The sequence below is a fragment of the Scomber japonicus genome, chromosome 8 (genome assembly GCF_027409825.1).
Source record: "Scomber japonicus isolate fScoJap1 chromosome 8, fScoJap1.pri, whole genome shotgun sequence".
Classification (NCBI taxonomy): domain Eukaryota; kingdom Metazoa; phylum Chordata; class Actinopteri; order Scombriformes; family Scombridae; genus Scomber; species Scomber japonicus.
In genome coordinates this window covers 30,548,860-30,573,981 of record NC_070585.1, presented here as the reverse complement: position 1 = coordinate 30,573,981, position 25,122 = coordinate 30,548,860, and positions in this window count along the sequence as shown.

Here is a 25,122-nt window from a genome sequence, read left to right as displayed (position 1 = left end):
ATTAGGAGCTAATGGCCGGGTGAACATGTATATGTATATACTAACCCTGAGGAGTTGCTTGTTGTATGCATAAGCTAATATTTATATTAATATTTGTTGTGGAAAGCATTTAATTTAGTTAAAAACAAGGTTGCAGGAGGTATTAAAAGATATGTAATAGGAAATAATCATAGTTATAAAATGTTTTTCTATGTGTACATCTACTAGTGCAATGGCGTATTGTTGCTGTTTAATCCTTTTTTGTGGTGTTTCAATCAGCATCATCAGACTTATAACAAACACTGTCACTATTGCTAGCTACAGTTACTACGAAGGTCATCCACTCATAATAGAGAATATAGCAAAAAACTTTAATTTAAACTAATTAATCATTTTTCAATGGTTAGTACATCCATCCACTTTCTGCTGCTTATCCAGGTCCATGTTTAATACATTTAATTAATTTTATCATTCTTAATTATTGTCACATTTTGCTTGAAAGCACCGAAAATGGGATTTTTCCATCATACTTTAATACTTTGGCTGATTTGATTGTGACTTCACTGATCCTACTGAGCTTCTTCTGCTCATAAATAAAACCACCACCAGGCATTATAGAAGTAGATTAGCTAATTCTGTCAAACCAACTCTTCAATAGAACAAGACATGGTTGGTGGGAAATATACAATACACCTGCAAATAAACTTTTATTCTCCTTTCTCACCATCAGCTTGTATTATTGTGTGTCACCACTACCCAAAATCCCCCAGGAGACACTTATTGTTGTTCCAGGAAGCTGCAAACAGTTTCAGACAGGTGCTGGGTATTTAATGAACCTAAGGTGTACACACATGCACAGTACATGCACAATAGTAATTCATTTCCCCATACACATTCACACATTCACATTATAAGCACACGCAACCCTAGATACACAGGTACCTTCACACACATACACACATACACACACTCTCTCAGGGGATACAGGCATGTGTTAGAGATCTCTGAAGCCCCAGAGAGTTCAGAGTCAGCGCAGGTAGTGACCAGGTTATTTCTGGCCTGATCTATATACAGTTTGACATTGCATGTAATATTCAGCATTCCTCCTCTGTGTATATTCTCCTCTGTGTGAACCCTATAGAAAACCCAGGAGGAGGACCCTGTTTCTGACCTAAGGTGAGTGTTATTACTACTGTTGATGCTGCTAACATGGGGAATAAAACTGAATATTTAAGAGAAAGAAGACTTTTTTTTTTGCTAATGCATGTTGTTCCCACCTGGCTCAAGGATAGCAACAAGAAGGGAGTAATTTATTTAACTCTTAACAAAATAAACCTTAACTACACTACTCAGTGGTGTTACTAGTGTGTGTATGAGTGGAAATATGGTGTAAAGTGAGTTGCCAGGTGCGTCAAACCACTGACTAACCCTAACCCTAATCCACTGCTGCAGGGGGTTAGGATTATCACAATGCCAATATAGTGAAACAATAATGATTATGACGGTTTGATTGACTGTGATTGTTTCAGTTTTCATATCACACAATCCTGCAGGAATATCAACTGAGATTTAAGGTGAGCACAGAGAGACTTTCCTTCAGCCTTCTAGTGTCAAACTCTGCACATACATCACTCTGCACGGTGGACATCAGACCTCACGGCAAGGAAACGAGAAGAAAAATACAGTTTTTTGCTAAAGCTGGAAGATTAAGTTAAAGTTTGAATGTTGAGTTTTGATAGACCATAACCCGTGTTGCTTTCTTCTCTCTTCTATCATTAATTGTGTTTGAGGTCATATAGAAATATTGAAAGTAGGAAGAAAATGATTATACTGTATATAAGATTTTGCTAAACTCCATCCAGGTCTGTTATATTGGCAGCCAGTTGAGACGCCAAGCTCCAGCAGCAATGATTTATAGTCTCTTAAATTGTAAATATTTCTTGCCAAAGGTTGCAGGAACAGGGAACAACATGCATAAAATATTTTCGAGTATGCCTTAGGGACTGCTAAAAGAAACAACTCCTGGAAAAACATAGTTATTCACACCTTTTGGTTTAAATGTATGTAAATATATCTACATAAATAAGGTGTCAGTAACGCAAGAATGGCTGTGATTGCTGAGGACTTTACTATTTGTGACAAATCTCAATGCTTTACAATGATATGCAGAATTCAAACTAGTTAAGGGCGCTACATGGAGATGAATGATCCACACTGGAAAAAACCAAACACTGAGACATTATCACCTCTTCCTCTGCATGTCCTTCTGCTGGAGCGGCAACAGCATCATTTTATAACAATAATGTGACACTGAATTGCAAACATTATTGTCACAGAGGCTGGTGAGCTGTGATTGAATCAGAGCAGAGATGCTGTTCCAATGTAGTTTCCTCCCCTTTATCCCCCCCCTCCTGCCATGCAGTCAGAGAGTTAGAAAGGCGAAACCTGCAATACGCAATGTGTTGAACTCGCTTTAAAACAAAGTCAATGGATTGCTGGTCCAAAGCTCCAGCTGGCTGCCAGGTTGGAGCACAGCTGCAGAGAGGTTGTTTAGCTCCAACAAAACCATTTCTGACAGGTTAAATTGTGAGAGGGTTTGTCTGCCTGGCCGCACAAGCATTTATTGAGTGTGGAATGAGTTCACGCACAAACTTTGTGTGTGTGCATGAATGTGTATATGTGTGTGTGTGCATGTATGTGTGTGTGTACAGGAAGCTACACAGTGAGCGAGCATGTGCCAGTGTGTGTTTTCTGTGTGTGACCTCTGGTTGTAGATTAAGGTCCCAGCCTCTCTGTCAGGCAGCACAACATGAGTAATGTTTTAATGTGAACTTATTAGGCCCTCTGTGCTTTTATGGACAGTCTGAGGCTGGAGATGGAGAGCTCGTTTTTCACCCCTGCAATGACTTGACCCTGGATTTGGACTAGCTTTTTCTGCCTGGTCAGTGCTTAATCCCCTAGATGAGAAAATGACAAAAAACTAAATTATATTGGAATTAGAAGAAAATGTCTCTGAATGTCATTGACATTTTAATGGACATTTTGATGAATAAAAACCATTTATGTCAACAATTAGTGTCATTATGTAAATGTGGTGCTTTAATTAACTCAACAGATTATTAAGCCTGGAGATGTTGTTTAAATGCATATTGGTGTTTTGTGAATTACGTTTGAGCTGTAGTTGATCATTTAAGCAATGAAAGGGATTCATTACAGGGATAATCTTGATTTAAATAAGAGAAAAGGCTTCTGGTAATATAGTGAGCATAGAGTCATTACAGAGAGCATTCATGTCCAGGCTCTTAAATAAGATGGATTTGATTAAACGTATAGTCTCATACTTGCAAAAACCAGAATCCCAGGTTAAGATGATTTATTATTTATTTTGCCAATGAAATCCCAAGTCATATGAACATGCTTACGTTGTGCATTGGCGAGGTGGGGCTGAGCGGCCTGAGCCCGGAGAGCAGGCTCTACGTGGAGCTGTCCGACGAAGGCCATAGCTTGTCTGTCAGAGGAGCAGCGCAGTACCAAGAACGTCCCTTTCTTTCCCAGACTGAGAGAGAGAGAGAGAGAGAGAGAAATATGAGTTTTGGCATTCACTGTATGCCAAAACGCTGGTGTTTGGAGCAAAGTTTAAAGCTTTTAATTTGCAGATTATGACATACACTCCAAACTAAATGTATTGGGGAGCAATGTCATTGGTGATGCACATGCGTACAGGGGGCAGGAAGAAATCCAAAATGACTGGGAGTTTATGAAAAGATTAATATATCTTTGTTGTGCCTTAAACTTCACAAATCACATAAGTAACTGATGGAAAATGTTCATCATCCCAAGACGAATCCTCCCTCTTCAAGATCTGATCAGAGTCCTGGATTGTCTGGAGGTTGTGGTTGTAATTTATCAGAGAAAATACTTTTAATCAATCAGTGTGGAGTCTTTTTATGGCTCTGTGTAGCTGATAATGATATATATGTGAAAACTATACGGTCGGTTATTTTGTTTGCAGACGATACAACTTGTTCTGACAGTGATTTAAATTGTGATTTTGGATAATGTTCTCATGTTTTATCTCATTAAATTAAAGCAAAACTTTTTTCTATTGAATAACAGATGATTAAGTCACATATTTATAAGATATGTTGTTGCTAGATATGTTTATTTTGATGACATGCTAGTGTAGAGGTAGAAGCTACATGAAGCTATATGACCCTTGTTTGCCACAGATGTTACAAAAGAGACCTCAGAATAATAAAATAGGAAAGCCTGGATGACTTATACTGTTGACTTCAATCATCTTGTATATCTACTTTGATTAAATCCAGTTAAGTGTTATCTATTGATTGCAGATGCTGCTGTCAATGACCAACAGCTTGTCTGAGGCAGCTGTAAAGTCACAGACAAAACAAAATGAGTGGAGATGGATCACAGTGACTGTGCACTTTCATGTGACGGTTCTCAAGCTGCCGTACGTTGCCCGAAGCGGTTCCATTTGTCTTTTTTAAGCTTTTCAGTGGGGAACCAAATGAGAAATCTGGTTTTTACCCCGAGACCAAGCAGAAGACATTTAGCTGTGCCCGAGGCCACGGCTTCATGAGAACTTATTATTACTTTTATCATCTGGAGAGCCATCGCAGACAGTTCATTTCCTCTCTCGGCTTTGTTTTTTACAGATTTGGTGTGGTAAAAGTTTGCCTGTTGTCTTTCACAAGTACACTGAGAGTCCTGCATCATTTATGGGCATCTTGTGGCCTGTTAGTCATTGGTAAAGCTGCATGGATTGGTGCTGAATAGGACATATTCTGCACATTTCCAGGTTCATATTTATATTCTGGGGCTCTACTGGAATATATTTGCATTATTTACAGTTCAAAGGACTCATTCTTTATCATATGCTGTCCCTTTTTTGCAGCCCTTCAGTTGAGCCTCTGTCTGAAACAGGCCATTTTAGCTCCTGTCTTTTTTAAGGCCTCCCTCCCTATGAGCCCACTCTGTACTGATTGGTTAGCTCCCAGAAGCCATAGATAGTATTTCACTTCTTGTACTCATATTTTACTCAAAATATATGCTTCTCAAATGCATCTTTACCTGTTGGAGACTGTTGGCATATATTCACCTGAAGTTTTGGAACTCTACCATAAACATCTGACATTATAACAGCATATAAAAAGCATGGTATGTCCTCTTTAATTAGTTTCCGTAAATGTAATAAAAACTTCTCCTGTGCTGTAACACCACTAATACTCTCTTTGTTCTCATTGTTTCTTAGTTCATCCATCTCCTGCCTTCTAACTCAGCATGCTGTGTTTTCATTTCATTAATATCACAGACTGATATTTGTGCTCAGAGCCCGTTGTCTGTTTTTTCTTTACTTTTTCCTTTTATTTCTCTTGACAGAACATTTGAGAAGATGTTTGTTGTTTTTATGAGTCTCAGCTTGTATTTCTTTGCGATACACCTGCACACACTAATGCACACACTCATGGGAGAGATGACGGGTAAAGATCAAGCAAAATTACTTTTTTTTCTTCTTTCTCCATCTCTCTTTTTTTTTTTTTTTTTAGCACAGAATACTTTTCTTTGGTGTTCTTGCAGCTTATTCGTTCCAGCGGACTCTCTCTGAACTTCGTCACCTCAGGCTTTCAACACCTACTAACTAAAGCTCTGCACACGTATTGTAGAGTTAATGGGGATCGGATGCCCTCTACTCCCTCCTCCTCCTGCCGAACAAAGCTCATATCTTCCCCAGACTGACAAAACTATACTTCAGAAAGGAGGAAAAGAAATATAGTGGAATATTACTTTGACATTTTTAGACAGTTTGCCGTGTGGATTCTTATCCGTGTCCCACACAGGTCAGGGAGTCTGCAGGTTTTTCCTTCCTGAACTGATCTCTGCAGCAGCTGATTTGACTGATTCTCTGCTCTTTGATTGAAAGAACGCTGACATGGAGAAAGATGCAGATGCAGTGATACAATCCAGCTGCAGAATAACACTATAGCAGTGTTTATCCATGTTGCAAAGGACCAAAACTGTCTCCCAGAAGCTATATTTATATTCACTGTTATTTTCTTTTATTACATTTAAACATCATGCTGTAGTCAGTGGGAGGCAGCTGTGGTGGAACAGACTAAGACACCAAAGACCAGGGTTCATATCCTGAGTCTTACATCTGTTTAGGCAACAAAACTTTGGTTAGTGAAAGATCCTGGTTTCACTTATAATTTTATTTTATTTTATAATATTATCAGCCAACCTGATCACATTTTGTCCTGTGAGTCCGTGGTGACGCCTTCAGGCCGCTGCTATCATGTATGTTTGAGGAGAACTAATAGATATTCCAAATCTTTCATTCCTTCTGCTATCAGGTTACTAAACTCTGACAGTAGTCCATTCAAATGACATTTTGAATGACTGTGCCTTTTATATGATAACAGATGTAACAAATATATATCTATTTATTTATTCATTTATTCTATTGCTATTTATTTGACCTTAGTTATTTTTATCTCGCTGTCCTTCACGAGCTTCTGTTTGGCGATCTGTGCTTTTGACATGTAACATATTGGATGCTGACTGTGTGATTGTGGACGGAGTAAGCTGCACATGAATAGCTCTCCTTGGGATCAACAAAGCTGTCTGAGTCTGAATTAATGACCATCAATTGGAAGTAGAGTTAAGGCCCATTTATGCTCAACGTTAAATACGGATCCGGATACAGACGGAGCCTTCTGTCCGTGCTCTGCGTTCATTTCGTCCGTATTTCTGCACGTTTCCATAAAGCTTACGGATACGGACCAAACGGAGCAGTACCACCGGAAACCATGGGGGGCAGTGTTGCTGTCACTACTGGATACGTCGCTCTAGTGAGACATGAAGAAGACATAACAATGGAGGAACTTTTTGAGGAAAGGTTGTTCAAGTTGGTTAGAAACTTTAAACATATCGTATTTGTCTCTTATGCAAGAGGAACATTATCAATATCTCCTCCACAGTCACCATGTTTGTTTTTGAGTTTGTTGTTGTCATAAACTTTTGACTCTGTGCTGCCCCCTGGTGGATGTATTGGTTAACATCCATGCCAACGTAAAGGACGCCCTTGTTCTTTTTCTCTTAACCCAACCAGTCAGCTGATGATCGCTCACCTATAGAGCCAGGTCTGTGCTAAAGGTTTGTTCCTGTTAAAGGTTTGTTTCTCCTTGCTGCTCATGGAGGAATGTAAAATAAAGTACAATACTTCTGTTGTGATTTGGTGCTAGATAAATAACTTAACTTAACTTGACAACTTTCTAGAAAACAGGGTTGTTCAGTTATGAAACAATGCTTATAAATGTCAAACATAAGTATACAAAACAGGAAATCTTCCATCTGAAACTGACTCCATGTTGTTATTTTAAACATTGCAACCACTAGCAGGGTTTAATTGTCCATGCTAACGATATTTAAGGTAGGCAAAGTTTGTGAAATTAGCACAAATCTACAAAATCTGGTCACCACAATTTGAATATCGGTGCATTTCTTTACCTCTAAAGCAATATAATAACAGGAATAGGAAACAGAATATAGACAGCATGTTTGTTTGTGTTTCAATTGCTATATTTAACTTTTCTGTGGAAGAAAACATCACACACAGAAATCATTAATCAACGGAAACTATTGTCCTATGTCTTAAGGCTTGTCTGGAGGGGATCATCAGATAATCACCACACGGATAGTCAGTTGACAAATTGTTGACTTATTCTTAGACCCCTAAATCCACTTGTTTCCACAGTGTTGATAAAAGGTGAAGGCAGTGTTTGTTTATTATTGCAGTGCCCTTGTTGACAGACGCTAATTGAATCAGCTGAGAAGTTTTAAAAAGCACGTGCTTGTGCATATTTTACGCCAAAACTCCTCAGACACTCTGAACCAACAGAACCGAGGATGGAATTAGGGAAGATTAATGCAAAACGAGCTCCCGTCTCTTTTGTTTTCCTCTGTTGGTCGCTGCCCTCCTCCTCCTCCTCCTCCTCCTCTTCAGCTTGACAAACATGTAGGGCAGCTCAGCCCAGCAAACTGCACTCGTAGCCTCGGCCAAGCGGGAGCCTTGTGCCTGCATTGCAGAGGCTGTCCGGACACAGATTGATTTGTAGCTATTGAGACAACACTGATACGTTACTGAGAGCACAGACGTCAGCAATTGCCTTCTGATTTTTAAGTGGGAGGCTGGACTGTTGAGAGAACAGAGAGAGAGAGAGGGAGAGAGAGAGAGAGAGACACGAGGTGAGGGGTTTTAGTATTGGAATATCTTCACCTTGCTGTCTTCTTTGCTATTTTCCACCCAGCATACTAACGCGGACTGTGCATCACATCTGTTATCACAGCTCCATTCTTCATGGCGTTTGAGAAATGACTCTGCGAAAAAAAAAGAAAAGAAAGAGCACTCAGTGTGAATTTTAACCAGGCGATACCTGAGAGAGGAAAAAAAACAAAAAAAAAACAAGAAAAAACTATCATGTGTTTTACAGCTTTGCATTATTCTCCTATCAAAGCTCGAGTTTCTGTGCTTCACTGTAAACAGAACAAGGACGAAGCAAACTGATTCTGAAGGCTTCTGTTCGACTGTAGGAGCCGTGCAAGGCTGCCGAATGCAATCAGCGGTAAAAGCTTTATTTTCAAGGTAATGAACCCTCCTCGGGGCATGTGTGATTTATGCTCCCTATTCAAACCACTTTGAATCACCCAGAACTGCCTCTGATTCAGAACTGACCTTAAAATACCTTTCTGCTCCTCCTCTTGCAACCAACAAAAAGATATTCTTTGGCTGTAACTCTAGCCTCTAGTTGGATTTCTTTTTTATTATATATATATATCTTGAACATCCTGAACTGTATAGACTCTCCAAAAAAAGAAGAAAAAGGGCAGTAATGCAGGTTTCTTTTATCAGCAGAGGAAAAAGGTGGACTGATGACAATCTGCACGCCATTTTACAGCAAAGAAAAATGTTCAAAAAAAACATTCCCGAGCTAACATCTTGCCATTTCTCTGTCCTCGACTATCTCCATATTGCACGTGCAATCCTTTGACCATGAAATGCATTTACAGAGGCTCAACGGTGATAACACCCGCTCTCATGTCAGTGTCGGAAAGAGAAAGAAAAAAAACATGGTTACACATTATATGTAACAGCTTTTCCCTATATCTACTATTATCACTCAGCTGAAGGGAAAGGAGAAATACATTGCCGCGGTTAAAAATCAAATCAGTTTTTGTGACACCAGAGGATTGCAAGGATTTACCTCCCGTGACAGATAATATGCATGAGTACAGATTATTGGAAGATGAGTCTCAGGTGCTTCGTAGAATTATAACATAATTTCTGGTGGTTTCACTGGTTCCATCTATCAGCTTTTATGGAGGGATGAAAAAATAAATGCATGAAAGTATGACATTTTTGTGTCCCCCGTAATGTATTTGATGGTAATGTAATGGCTGAGGGGGGAAAAAGCAAGAAGGCATTAATATTCTAACTGATCTTGAAAATGAATCACAGCATACAGCATCACATATAAAAGGCTCCAGGCAGCCTTAGAGGTCTGAACACGCCTGTGGAGGTGATACTGTTGATAAAAGGAGGAGACACACTGATCAATCAGTTGTTAAGTTGCTTTGTACATTAAATATTTAGACTGCTTTCAGACTGACATTCCCACTTAATCAGAAAATGCAGGCTTTCCATTCACTTCAGGGAGACTAAGGCTGCAACAAACAATTATTATAACAGCTGATTGATCTTAAAATGTAATCTTTTTCTCAACTGATAGGTTTCTTTTCTTATAAAACTTGCCCATTATAACTTCTTAGACTCCATAGTGAGTACTTCAACAATCAAAAATTTAAAAAGTATTGAGTTTATTATTGTTTATGACACAGAAGCAGCTCGGATCCTCACATTTGAAAAGCTGCAACCAGATATTTTTTTGGAATTTGTGCTTTAAAAAAATCACTAAACCAATTATTTGTTTGATTGAATTGCTGATTAATTTTCTTTTGAATAATTGCTTTAGCTGTAAATGGGGCCATTGCATTCACACAGCAAGAGTAATATGGCAGAAAAGTTTAACTTTTGCTGCAATACAATGTCATTTTTTCCTCCAATTTTTCCAATTTCACCCTCTCAGTAGATTAATTGACTTTGTAATTCTGCTGTAACTTTGCAGAACTGTTGTTGGCTGATAGATTCAAACTTATGACCCTGAGACTCAAACAATATATAATGAACTCTGTATTTTATTTGTTTATTTAATTATTTATTTTTTGTTCATTTGCTCAAGTTGCTGAGAGTAAGATAGCACTTCCTCAGTTATCAGTTGCTTTCTTTCAAATGTAGATGCATGTGCTATGTGTGAGAGAGAGTGTGTGTGTGTGCTTTGTTTTTGCTTGCTTTTATTATGTGAAACACTTTTTGCTACATCTAATTGTATGAAATGTGCTATTTAATAAGGTCTGATTGATTGATAATGTCCACACTGATCACAACACCAGAGGACACCAAATAACATAATGTAAGGAAGGAAAGGAGGGAGGAAATAAGGGGAAAGGATGGAAGGAAGGTAGGAGGGAGGGAGGGAGGAAATGAGGAAGGAGGGAGTGAGGGAGAAAGGAGAAGAGGAAGGGAGGGAGGGAGGGAGGAAGGAAGGAGGGAAGGAAAGAAGGAGGGAGGAAGAAGGAAAGAAAGGAGGGAGGAAAGAAAGAAAGAAGGGAGGGAGGGAGGAAGGAATGGAGGAAAGGATAGAAGGTAGGAGGGAGGAAAGAAAGAAGGAAGGAGGGAGGGAGGGAGAAAGGAAAAGAGGAAGGGAGGAAGGAAGGACAGAGGAAAGAAAGAAAGGAAGAAGGTAGGACAGAAGGAAAGAAAAAAGGGGGATGGAGGAAGGAAAGAAAGATAGGAGGAGAGACGGAGGAAGGACAGACAGAAGGAAGGAAGGGAGGAAAGAAGGAACCTCATAAAAAACCTTCAAACATCGTCTCTCTCATTTGTATTTTGTGTTGTTCGCATATGTTGAGACAAGGATGGCTGTTTGTTTTTCTTCACAGCGTTTCACAAACAGAATTTTCCATAAGCCCAAAACAGTCGCGGGTTAAATGTCACGGCTCAACAGATGCTCAGAGACAACAGGTCAGAGACGAGGGGTCTCAGTTCGATCAGACGCGTCTGTAAACTCCAGAGGTACAAAAAATACATCAGAAGAGAGAGTGGTGTTGAATTTTATGAATATGGACGAAGCAAAGTTACAGAGACGTGAGCATCCACAGGTACATCTCAGTGTTTTACTTGGTTTAACCCTCCTGTTGTCCTCGAGTCAAGGAAGGAAGGAAGGAAGGAAGGAGGGAGAAAGAAGGAAGGAAGGAAAGGAGGGAGGGAGGAAGGAAGGAAGGAAAGGAGGGAGGGAAGAAGGAAGGAAAGGAGGGAGGGAGAAAGGAGAAGAGGAAGGAAGGAAGGACAGAAGAAAGAAGGAAGGTAGGGGGAGGAGTGAGGGACGGAGGAAGGAAGGAAGGAATAAAGGGAGACGGAGGAAGAAAAGAAAGGGAGGAAGGACAGAGGAAAGAAAGAAGGGTGGAAGGTGGGGGGAAGAGAGAAGGAGGGAGGGAGGAAGGAAGGAGAGAAGGAAAGAAGGAGGGAGGGAGGAAGGAAGGAAAGAGAGAAGGAGAGAGGGAGGAAGGACAGATGGAAGGAAGGAGGGAGGAAAGAAGGAAGGATGGAGGGTGGGAGAGAGGAAGGGAGGAAGGACGGACAGAGGAAAGAAAGAAGGGAGGAAGGTAGGACAGAAGGAAGGAAGAAAGGGGGATGGAGGAAGGAAAGAAAGAGAAGGAGGGAGGGAGGAAGGACAGATGGAAGGAAGGAAGGGAGGAAAGAAGGAACAGTGAAAACAGACGGGGTCAATTTGACCCGGGAGGACGACAGGAAGGTAAAAAGTGCTGTAGCAGAGTCAATGTGTCTTAAAATATGAAAGAAAACTCCAAGAATGTGTTTTTTTTTTCTTGAAAGACTAAAATAAATAATAAAAGAGAGGTTGCACTGAGTTATAAAAGCTAGTAGAATGAAGGCTAGACAGGAGATGAACTCTCTATTAGAATAAGTATGATGTTTGTTGGGTCATTGAATTTGACACTTTCATTATGTAACAACCTCTTGAAACACATTTATAATCACAACAGTTTCACTTTTACTCTGAATCTGGTTAAAGGAGACCTCAGCTCATTAACGTGGCCTTTGAGTGAGGTGAAACAGGTTCAAGCAGGTTATAGCTGAAGTTATACAGTAAGACAAGGCTAAGTTTGGAGCAGAGAGGCAAAGGCTGATCAAATCACCAGTCTTCTGAAAGCGTGCAGGCCGAGACACCCTGCCAGCCAAGTTCACAAATAAACACCAACAAACTCTCCCAGCCTCTGTTTATGTTCTCTCCTCGGGCGTTATATGACTCCAATCCGCTGAAAAAAAAAAAGTGTCCAAAATGTTATTCCGGCCCGAGGTTAGCTCCAGATTTGACAATAACTCGGAAGACATTGCAGAACTGCGCTCAGAGCTGTGTTCACACTCCAGCCAGAGCTCTGTCAGCGGGTAACGGGAGAGAGGGAGGGGTGGGAGGGGAGAGAAAAGAAAAAAAAGAAAAAGCTGTGAAAGTCAGTTGCCAATTACTAGATTCTGACTCAGAGCTGAGCCATTAATCAAAACTCGGAGCTCTGTCAAGGCTCTGCATCACAATCCACCGCAACAAGCTTGCACCGTAGATAGATAGATATAGATGGATGGATGGATATTTCCTGGAAAGAGAGGGAGAAATTTGGACAGATTGGTAGTCATACAGCTGATGAGCAGCCATGACAGATTCAGGGAAACTATACTGTTTCTCCTAATTAATGTCAGATCTCCAGCGCTGCTCCACCTGCGGCTGCTGGCAGTTGCTCGCTGAAAAGACTCCCAGCCACCAGCCGATGTAGGTCAAATCCTCCATTTGGCGTGCTTCCTTCTACTGACAATATTTTTCACACCATCCCTGTTTGCCAATTAGCCTCTTAGTTAGTTTGAGGCTTGGTAGCTGGGCTCACTGTGGAAAGAAAGACACAAAGGTGCCACTACAGTATATATCTGCTGGTCCTGTTTCACTTGTGACCGCTGGCTAAGAAGGCCATGAGCTATAGTAGCCTCTGGTGGTGTGATGCATGCATAATTGATATACAAATATTGTCACAGAAAATAATATATCCTGTGGTGAGATTTTTTGGCTTTCAAAATTCAAGAAGTTTTCTGTTTTAAAGATATATCTTATCACATTTGGTCAAGATTGAGGGTGACTGCAGCACATTTTTCCTGTTATTATCTGTATTAAGGTGGATTTCTCAAATTTGTTTGCATTTTAAAATAAGTGCTTTCATTTCAGTGAAAAAAATGTGTTGTCATTGCATTGTTCACTATTCAAAAGCACATCAGTAAGCAGTAGCATCCTCCTAAGGACCCATTTATGCTACCATCACTGCTCACATACTTCCATGCGTCCTTTACGTTAGCATGAATGTTAACCAATACATCCACCAGGGGGCAGCGCAGAGTCAAAAACAAACATGGCGACTGTGGAGGAGATATTGATAATGTTCCTCTTGCATAAAAGACAAAGACGATATGTTTAAAGTTTCTAACCAACTCACAAAATCTTTCCTCAAAAAGTTCCTCCAGTGTTATTTCTTCTTCGTGTCTCACTAGAGCTACGTATCGAGTAGTGACAGCAACACTGCCCCCCCCATGGTTTCCGGTGGTACTGCTCCGTTTGGTCCATATCCATAAGCTTTATGGAAACGTGCAGAAATACGGACGAAATGAACACAGAGCACAGACAGAAGGCTCCGTCTGTATCCAGATCCGTATTTAACGTTGAGTATAAATGGGCCTTAACACTGTAACATTTGTGCTCTGTGTCTGACTGTCTTTGCTGAGTGAGTTTTACAACATTTATTTTTAGATTAATGCATCTTGATTGTTTCTGTGGCTTTTAAAAATTTCAATAAACTTTTTAACAAAGAGAAGCTGTGGTGTTATTCAGTCACTGGTGAAAGGAGATGCGATTCAGAAAGCTACTGATTAGATCATTAGAATAGAATAGAGTAGAATGCATTTATTGTTATTGCATTGTTGTCTCTCTTTAAAAAAAAAGAAAACTCTACTCATCCATCCATTCACTCACATTCACACACATTTGCACTTGTGATTCAGTACAGTCAGTTCAGCTGGAGGAGACCTGAGGACAACAGGAGGGTTAAAGAAAAACTAACAGGTCTGTGAGAGCTGGTTGGTAGGTGATCAAATACTTATGTCATGCAATAAAATGCAAATTAATTATTTAAAAATCATACAATGTGATTTTCTGGATTTTTGTTTTAGATTCTGTCTCTCACAGTTGAAGAGTACCTATGATAAGAATTACAGACTTCTACATGCTTTGTAAGTCGGAAAACCTGCAAAATCGGCAGTGTCTTCTCAGGTGAACCTCTTTGACATTCGGCTTTTGTCGCATTCCTCGTTCATCAGCAGATGTCTACAAAATGAAATACTCCCCCGTCAACAGTAAATCTGGAACAGATGTTGACTTGATGTCCCTCTGCAATATGTGGAAGTTTATCACACCTACAAAAACTATCCTAACATTATACAAGATGCGCTGACCTCCATTTTCCATGAGTAGCCTAACCGCTAGCACGTAGCGACAACACATAACTGTAGCTCATAATGCAGAGTCCATATTGTCGGCCTGAAAGCTTCCGGCAGTCTAACATGAGCGTGAGGTGCAGTGGCAGTCCCCTTGTTCATTCATTTGATTTATCTAACAGCTGTCCTCACTAACCCCCCTCCTCCTCTCTTACTCTATAAATTACCCCTGAGGTAAGATTAAAGCCTTTATTATTATCCTGCAGGTATAGGAGCTCCTGCAACAACCTCTCCCAAAGTCAAAACCTGGACACAATGCCTCGGCCTATTAAGATTCTGCATCTGCTGGTGAAATATAAGCAAATGTTAATTATGTAGCTGTGAACAGTCAAGGGTAATTAAGCACGTGGTAAGGTGAGGCGTTCGGTCTAAATTACGAGGGGGGGGGATTTAAAGATGCAGGACGGCAGGACGTATGTACTGTAGGTGCTCTACCACTTTCTATCTTTCTCACCCTTTATCTTCTTCTTTCTCTCTCTCTCTCTCTCTCTCTCTCTCTCTCTCTCTCTCTCTCTCTCTCTCTCGGCTGCTTTTACATGCAAAGATAATTCTGTTCCTGTTCACATTACTCTAGTCATTAAAGTCACAGAATTACTATTTCAGCCTATTTTCTGATTATGAGAAAGCCAGTTAAGATGCCCAGAGGCTTCCCTCCATACTAAACTGGCTGCTGTAGCATAGAGACATCTTACTATATGTGTAAATCCGACTGAAGCTCATTAAGCTTGTGGTCAAACTGCATCAAGTAAAAAATCATCTGCATTTAATCCATTGAACCTCAGCACTTTAAAAGTGGCTCAGTCCTTCCTAAACTTTTGCTGTGCAGCCAAAACATTGTTCAAACAATCCCAACAAAACTCTTTTTTAACAGGAAGAAACCTCAGAACCAGACTCAAGATACAAGATTGTCTGTATTGGATAATTCTGCAGTACTGGATTACACTTAACTCTCCTGTTGTCAATTTTGACTAGGGAGGAAGACAAGCTAAAAAATGAAGTTATACTTTAATTTAAATGAGGCCTATTGACTTGTTGCAATGAAGTTGGCTAAAATGGTCTAACACAGAATTGGGTGATAATTTATACCCTATACTTTATAAACAGTCAAACCAGACCTGGTTGATGTTGACCTGGGACGACTACCTGCACTTTGTGAGAACTGACTATTTTAACTAGTGAGATTTTGCACAGACATACTTTGATTTTCTTTAATGATTTTATTCCTATTTATTATTATTCTATTGATGTTTTTATTTGCACTGGCATCATTGATTGAGAATCAGAATTTCATTATCTTGTGCATGCAAAGGCACAGTGGAAATGACAATAAACTTGAACTCGAACTTGAAAAGTTGCATGGTCAATGAGAAGAAAAGAGGAGGGTTAATGCCAATGGGTTACCAGCAGACACAGAGAAACATTAGCCAAAAAAGCTTAGTAATTTCTCTCCTTTTAGTCCTGTTTTGGTCTCCACCAGCTACTGTAAAAAAAAAAGATCTGGCTCATTAGTTGGTAGATGTCTAACTTTATGTTTCTGCTGTTTGGTGCTGGAAAAGCATTCAGTTGATTGTTAGGAGTCTTTTTTTTTTTTTGCTGAAATCATGGTTGCTGATAAAGACATGATCTGAGCTGGAAAACCAAAACAACGAGCTAAAAGAAGCTAAAAGAAAAGTCAGTAGAGATTAGACGAACTGCAGGGTTTGGTCAACAAGCAGCACTTTTCACATGATCCACTGTTTATATCAAATAATGTATAGATGCAACTTTAAAGTAATATATGTGTGGGCAGGCTGAACTAGTAAATGAGATAGAAAATTAAAAAATAAATGATAAACAGCTGTAATATTAAAGTTGTGTAATTTACAACACCAACAAGCCACCTAGGATTCAATAGAGGCCCTATAGGACTCTGTGCAGTATGAGGCCATCTGGTGGTGTCCCTCATCTCGTTTCTCATACTTGGGCTGATTCTCATCTCTAAAGTCATCGTCTCTTCTGGGTTCTTTATTTTTTAGATCACCAAAGACCATCTGGTTTGCTCTTCCATATTAATCTTAAGACATTGCTTCTCTCATCTCTCAGGGCCTGTTCCTTAATCTCTTTTCTTCTATCTCTTGGGTTTGCTTCTTATCTCTTTCCTCATCTTTTCAGTCATTTGAATCTTGTTTTATCATTTAAACACACTAAAAAAAGAAAACTTGTCCCTAATCTTTATTTGCATCCTTTGGTTCCTCTGGTGTCTTTTTGTTATCATTTGGGGTCTTTGAGTCACCTAAAAAAGAACTTATCACTTCCTGAGTTGCTCCTCATCTGTCTTTTTCCATGTTATGACTTTTCCTCCTGTCCTATCTCACCATGCTCCTGTTCTTTCATCTTCATTTGACTTTTGGGGCTGCATCTAATTTGGCCCATCAACTGTCAATGCCAGCTACAATGGCATCTCCTCTGTGTCCTCTGTGTGCTCTCCATTCACTCTTTACATGCCAAGCACTCTTGGGTCCCCTTCATGCTGGTCTACCCTTGGATGTGGCCCTCACTTTGGCACACAGCTCATTCTAGTGACATGGAAGACAACCATCAGTATGCCATCGAAACACCAGCCACCTCCCACTTACCCGGCCCAACAGTGTGCAAAAAAAAAAATGTTTTTTTTCTAACCTCTTCTGCCAGTGTCCCACACCTGCTGCTGCTCAGTTGAATAGTGCCCAAGGTTGGTGAAAATCTGTCTAGTTCAAGAGCACTCAAAGAAAAAAACACTACTGCACGCATAAAATAAGACAATCCAATAAATAAAATGACTTTAAATGGTTTAAAAACACAGCACATGCACAGTGAATAATCTAAAACATGCACGACTAAATAATTAAAAGTATGCATAAAGCCTCATTTCACTGACTGTCACATCCTCAGGAAAAAATTATTAATGGACAAGTTCAGTGTAATAACTCATTTTCTTGCTTGTGTTTGCAGAAGATGTGTTTACATTGGCCTTTTTTTCTGTAATAATCAGCTCAATTTGAGCCAAAAGCCTCATGTAAACAGCTCATTCAGTACAAAGTGGTCCATTGGGAAAGAAATTCATTTTAAAAGGGGTTTTAGAAGCCTTTTGTGTTTTTTATCCCACACATAAATGAAAATGCTTCTTTTATTATGTTACATTTTCTGAGCATGCTCACTCTCAAAGACGTTCTCCTGGGAAGACTCACCAGTTGGTGTTGGCCACTGTTTTATCATTTATGAGCGCTCTTGACCTCAGTGGACATTTTTCTGAGTGGTGGGTGTTTCCCTGGGGAACCATCGTTGGTAAAATGATGTTTACTAGAATCTGGGAGATACTAAATCAGCTGCTGGTGGTAGTGGTGGTTATCTTCTCCTGTTTAATAACTGCAGCGGTAGTATATCCACAATGTCACTATTGGAGAGCCCATTGGCTCTCCAATAGTGACATTGTACACCAATAATGACTCCATGCAGACCCGTCTGTGTCAAAAGTTAATAATGGGTTACTGTGACACTTTTAAACAGGACAGTATATCTAATTGTTTGATTGAGCACTCCTGAAAAAGGTCTCACTAATTACATTACATCATTTAATGTGCTGATATAGAGCTTTTATTAGTCAAAGGTCTATAGTGATATTCTATGTTTGTCTTATAGGCAGCAACAATGAAAAGACCAACATCAACCATCAATTTACCATTTTAGTTTATATAGTTTATTTATTAGACTATTGTTTTCCTAATCTAATGAAAAACACATCAATTAGCACTGAGTTGTATGTTCCTTCATTACCACAAACACATACACTGAAGTTTATTTTAACTTCATCACACATGCACCCTCCTGCTATTAATCCTCTGCTGAAAATAGTCCTCAATAATGGGTTACTGTGACGCTTTTACACAGGACAGTATATCTAATAGTTTGATTGAGCACTCCTGAAAAATGTCTCACTAACTGAAATCAGAGTATATATACTTTACATCATTTAATATGCTGAAATAGAGCTTTTATTAGTCAAAGGTCTATAGTGATATTCTATAGTAAGCAATAATGAAAAGACCAACATCAACCATCATTTTACCATTTTAGATTTATTAGCGTGCTATTGCTTTCCTAATCTAATGAAAAACACATCAATTAGCACTGGGTTGCATGTTCCTTCATTACCACAAACACATACACTGTAGTTTATTTTAACTTCATCACACATGCACCCTCCTGCTGTTCGGAAATCCTCACTAAAATACCAGATGTGGATTAATAATCCGCTGCTGAAAATAGTCCTCAATAAATATTAATATGCTGATATAGAGATTTAATAAGTTAGAAGTCTATGGTGATGTTCTATGTTTTACTTATAATCAACATATAGAAACACATACACTGTAGTTTATTTTAATTCAATCACACATACACCATCCTACTGCCAGAAATCCTCATTAGAAAACCAAATGTGTATTCATCCGCTGCTGAAAGTAGTCCCTACGAAATGCACAGTTTCCTCCTCTTTGATTAAGGTTTGCTAAAAACAAGAATGTCCAGCGGCTAAAGGAAATTACTGAGCTGTTTTAAATAATGAAACTACATATTTTTTGGGCTGGTTTTTAAAGATTAAAATCTTCACTGGGAGACCAAAGGGCCACAGGCAGGGGAGAGGAGTTGTGCTGACAAAGACTCACACATTTTCCAGTTTTTGGCTTTTTCATTGGATTTGTTGAATTTAAGCACATGTAATATTTATTATACACTGAAACTAAAGTCTCATAGTACCGTTGTTTCTTTTCTTCAGATGGTAACAGAGTAATGTATAATTTGGTATTATCACAAGGGGCTTTAAAGACTACATAACAGCCAGTCATGATCATTATTCCTGCTTTTGGATGTCTGGCCAGAGGAATCGTTCCACTGTGCTGCAGGAAGATTTAATTCCACAGTGTGTGAAAACTGCCTCGGACTGCTTTAAAGAGCTGCTGCTAAACCTCCTGAAAGAAACATTGAGCCCTAGGATGATCTAAATGTTTCAGAGGCTTTCCACCCTGACAAGAATAGGCTACTATTGTTGTGTGGGGGAAACTCTGAGCAATGAAAATGACTCAAATATTGAATTTTGTCTTTTTTGGTGTTTAACCCTTGTGTCGTCCTCCCGGGTCAAATTGACCCCGTATTATTTCCTCCTTTCCTCCTTCCTCAGTCTCTCCTCTCTTTCTTTCCTCTGTCCTTCTTTCCTGCCTTCCTCCCTTCCTTCTTTCCTCTGTCCTTCCTTCCTTCTTTCCTCTGTCCTTCCTTCCTTCCTCCGTCCTTTCCTTCCTTCCTTCCTTCCTTCCTTCCTTCCTTCCTTCCCTCCTTTCCTTCCTTCCTCCCTCCCTTCCTCCCTCACTCTCTCCCTTCCTTCCTTCTTCCTTCCTCCCTCCCTCACTCTCTCCCTGCCTTCCTTCCTTCTTCCTCCCTCCCTCCCTCCTTCACTCTCTCCCTTCCTTCCTTCCTTCCTTCCTCCCTCCCTCCCTCCCTCCCTCCCTGCCTTGACTCGAGGACAACAGGAGGGTTAAATCTGATCTTTTTGTTTTAGCCTGGTTGCTTTCCTGAGTTATTTCATTAAATAGCAAGTTTCATTTCCGCTGCAGCTCTCTGGAGGTCATCCGGTGACCGCAACCCCCTATAGATCAACAGCTGGTGTTGGACACAATTACTCCCTCATATAGCCAACATCTGGATTGCAACGGTCATATAACCAGTGGCAGTGCTGAGCTGAATCGATTGGATGAAACTGTATCGGTCCCTGAGGGCCGAGCAGGTGTTTGCTACCGTGGAGACAACGCGATGGAGCAGGTGGGGAAAAGATAAAGAACACATACAAATGGAACATTAAACAGAGTTAAATATACTTTAGAGCTAACCAACATTAAAGGTGAATTGAAGTACAATTTGTTGCAATGAAAGACAGCTATTAGTATGCTGAAAGTGCTGAGGAAGTCACTAAACGTGTGGACCATCGCCTGTTACCAGGGGGGAAGTTGTTTCATCGTTTCTTGGATTACACAGAGTTCCCTCAAATATTATTTTTCCATCTGGATAACCGACTGAAATAGGCTCGGTGTTTATGTGGAAAATCAAATTACTGACCTCCCCTGTTAATACCCACGCTGCTCTGAAAAGGCCTACAGGCTGGTAATAAACCCGGGGCAACATAAATTGGAAATGTTCGTTGCAACAGGCAACAAATCGAGCCACAGGACAAACAAAAAAAATCATTCAAATACTTTGAGGAAATAAGAGGTTCCTGTGTGAGATTAACCCTCCTGCTGTCCTCGAGTCAAGGGAGGAAGGGAGGAAGAAGGAAGGAAAGGAGGGAGGAAAGGAGGAAGGAATGAAGGAAGGAAAGGGGGAAGGAAGGGAGGAAGGAAAGGAGGGAGGAAGAATGAAGGAAAGGAGGATGGGAGGAAGGAATGAAGGGAAGAATAAGGACGGAAAGGAGGGAGGAAGAAAGGAAAGGGGGAAGGAAGGGATGAAGGAGGGAGGGAGGAAGGAATGAAGGGAGGAATAAGGAAGGAAAGGAGGGAGAAAGAAGGAAGGAAAGGAGGGAGGAAGGAAGGAGGGAGGAAGAAGGAAGGATGGGAGGAAGAAGGAAGGAAAGGAGGGAGGAAGGAAAGGAGGAAGGGAGGAAGAAGGAAGGAAAGGGGAAGGGAGAAAGATAGGAAAGAAAGACAGAGGAAATTATAAGAGAAGGAGGAAAGGAGGGAAGAAGGAACAGTCAAAACAGACGGGGTCAATTTAACCCGGGAGGACGAGTAGAAGGTTAAAAATGTATATGAGCCATCCAGACGGAGCTTTACTTCTTCTCTGCAGCAGCCATGTTTAACAGACGGGGGTTCAGAGGAGAGTGATGTCCATTTGTCGCAACAACATACACAAACAGGAGGAGGCCTGAGAAGATTTACACCAGCATGTACGATGGTGAAACGGGTCACACTCAAAAAAAAGCAAAAGCAAAGAACATTCGACCTGCGGGGGAAACAATGAACAATTGGAAGCCGACAAATTCTGCATTATCACGATGATTGATGAAGTTAATTAAAGTATCAACGGCTTAGCGAGGGGGCTAATCCAAATTCATAAATAAACAGCATCTCTGTCCCTAATGAGGCTGTTTGTTGCAGACTCATCTCTGTATTTTTCCCCTCCGCAATCCAACAAAGTAAAAAGTCTGCAGCGATTCCGCGGGGGGGAGAGACGAGACGCCTTCCTTCCTAATGTGTTGTTGTGCGTCTCGAGCAGTCGGCGGCGGCGGTGGCGGAGGGGCATTTCTCATCTCCGTCTTCAACACTTAACCAAATAAAGCGGCTCGCGTGGCTGTGAAAAGCGAGCTGCTGCCCCCCCCCCATCTCCTTCAGACGTGGAGAAAGAGTCGGTGGTAATCAGGCAGCTTTAATGTGGGTTTGCAGCAGGGGGGACGACGGCAATCAGCTCAAACACAGACGCGCTGTCCAACCTCAAACGGGACCTAATCAGGTTTCAAATCCCTCTTTGATGTAACTGTGTTTTCTTGTATTTCTGCTCTTATAAGGGATCACAGATCTGTAGAAGGGTTTTGCTGTTTCACTGCTACTTAGTTTAAGCTGTAATGCATAATTTGGGTTTAATAAAATAGACACAGTTGACATTGGGATTAGGTTTAGGTTACGTTAGGTATTGAGAAGGGTCAGATTAGGAAACGTGTACAGTAGTAGCTCTTTATTTTGTGTTTCAGAGTCGATGATAATTCTCTGTAAATTCACTACGAGACGTGCTTGTAAGCTTGTCAGCTTATTATTATATAAAATATCAGTTATAGCTGCTTTAAAAGTATACTATGCAGGATTTTACTTAAAAAATAGACGTATACTCATGCAAAACTAATCCCTCTCAATCATTTCTTACAGTCCACTAAAAATGTGTGGCGGAGTTTTAATCTGTGGAGTCTCTGACCTCTGCCTGTATTTCCTTATTATATTACTGTGGTCAGGATATAATGGGCTTCAACCTTTGGGCACTGGTTATGTAGCTTCCAGGCAATAACAGTGTGTAGGGTGTGAGATCAGGACTTGTAGCATAGCAACCAGGTTACATCGCTTTCTCCGTCTCCATGCTCTGCTCTCTGTCTCTGTGTCATGGTTGAATAAAGAGTAGTGGGTCTGTGTGTCTGTTTGACTGACACATAAAATTTTTCAGGGTTGTGCGGAGGTGTGATTGTGTTTATTTGAGCTTGCTTTAGAACGTAACTGCTGTAAAACAATCAGAAAAGTATGTTTTATTAATCTGATTCAAAGCTTTGTTCTCGCCAGCATCACTCGCTCTCTTCCTTCATTTGCTAGCTTTCTCGACCACTGGTCCTCTCTCTCTCTCTCTCTCTCTCTCTCTCTGTCCTACATCGCATACCTTTCAGTGATGGTCTAGTTATCAAACTCATTCAAAATTGTCCTTGGGATTAAAATATCCTTATACACTTTCATAGCAATCTCTTTGGTTTAACGTGAGATAGCCAGCGCCACTCACTCTCTTCATTCATTTACTAGCTCGCTCGACCACTGGTTCTCTCTCTCTCTCTTTCTCTAGCTCACTCATTGATCTGAGGAGGAAGGGCCACATTTGACAGCCATGTGCTAACCAAAAGAATCTTATCACCCATATCTTTCAGTGATGGTCTAGTAAAAATGTTGACCTCATAGTGGTGTTAGAGGAAATGTCAGGAGGTTATCAAAATCATTCACAACTGTCCTTGGGATTAAAATATCCTTCATATACAATTTTATAGCAATATCTCTGGTTTAACATGAGATAGCCAGGGCCACTCACTCTCTTTATTCATTTACTAGCTCACTCGACCACTGGTGCTCCACCAACACGACAGCTTTCATGTTGTTACCAAACCCACGACACTGAAGCCATCACTGTCAGACTGAGGATCATAAATAAATAAAAAAAAAACCTCACAAATATCCATACAGCTCTGCACAGTTTCCCCCCTCAGGGATCACTTTCATCTCTGCCTCCTCAGCGCTTATTCTCACATCATCCGCCTCCTCCTTCATCCCCCTGGTCACCGCGGGGTCACGGGAATATTTGTTATATAGAGTATACTGTCAGGCTGCCGTGACCTCTGACCTCTGTGCTTTTTTAGTGTCTTGTAATGCTTATGATTCAGGGGATGAAGCTAATGTATATATATGTTATATATATGTATATTCTCATTGACTACCATAGTATTTGGTCCTCTTTTAATTCATTTTTGCTTCCTTACCCAGACTACTTGTTACATGTCTCCTTGTCTTAATTAATGTTCTTCGTCCATTGTCTCTGTTCAAATATACAAATTCAAATATCAAAAATCCGGCTTTGCATTACTCGTGGGTGAAACAAAGTGCAGTAGTCCACCAGAGCTGACCCATCTTTAAAAAAGGATTCCCCGCGGAGTCCAGAAAAAACCAATTTACCTTCCACTTGATGAATTCTCCGAGGTCCCTGCAGAGGGCCGGACAGACAGCATTTATCTCCCATTGGGGACCTCTATGAAAGCCCAATAAATTACCTCCTCCTGCATGAATTAGTGAGCACTGTAATCTATACAGAGGACATTAACATACTGAGCCCCTGAGTCCTTCTCCTCACCAAGCTAAATCTCCAGGCAGCATAAGTCAGCATCAGTCAGTTCATTTATTCATGAAGAGAGAGAGAGAGAGAGAGAGAGAGAGAGAGAGAGAGAGAGAGAGAGAGAGAGAGAGAGAGAGAGAGAGAGAGAGAGAGAGGTCTAATGTGGACGACTGGAGGAGGTTTATCAACAGCGGGGCTCTGGTGGTGGTTGTGTAGAGACGCTGTTAAACCAGACACTGTGGAGTCTGTCAAGGGATTGTAGTGGAAATACACCGATGGCTAATGGTGACTCAAATAAACTGAAAACTAACCCATATCATGATATTTTACACTAGTTGGCTGCTTTTCTCTATTTTCTTATGTTCAGGGGTTTAGAAAGTGAGATTTTTTTTTCTTTTAATGAAGAATTTACAGCATTTCTGGATGAGTAAATGACTCATGGGGATACCTGTTGCCACCCAAACAAGTTTTCTCTGTATCTGTAAATACCTGACTGTGTGATTTTTATTTATTACATCAAATGGATGTAAAGTGACTCTTGTTTCTCTGTGCTCCTCCTCTCTGTTGTCATGGTCATATTTTACTCTGGTTTAAGTTTAGTTTAACACATAAATCTCACATATTCTGCTGTATTCTCTCTTTTTTTCCATTCTTCTTCTCTTACTGGTCTCCTACTGTTTTCTTTGGGAGGTCAGATCAAGGAGGCTGATTTCACTTTATTACACTTTATTGATTCCATCACATTATGTTGCATTAAGATCATTTTAATTGAAATA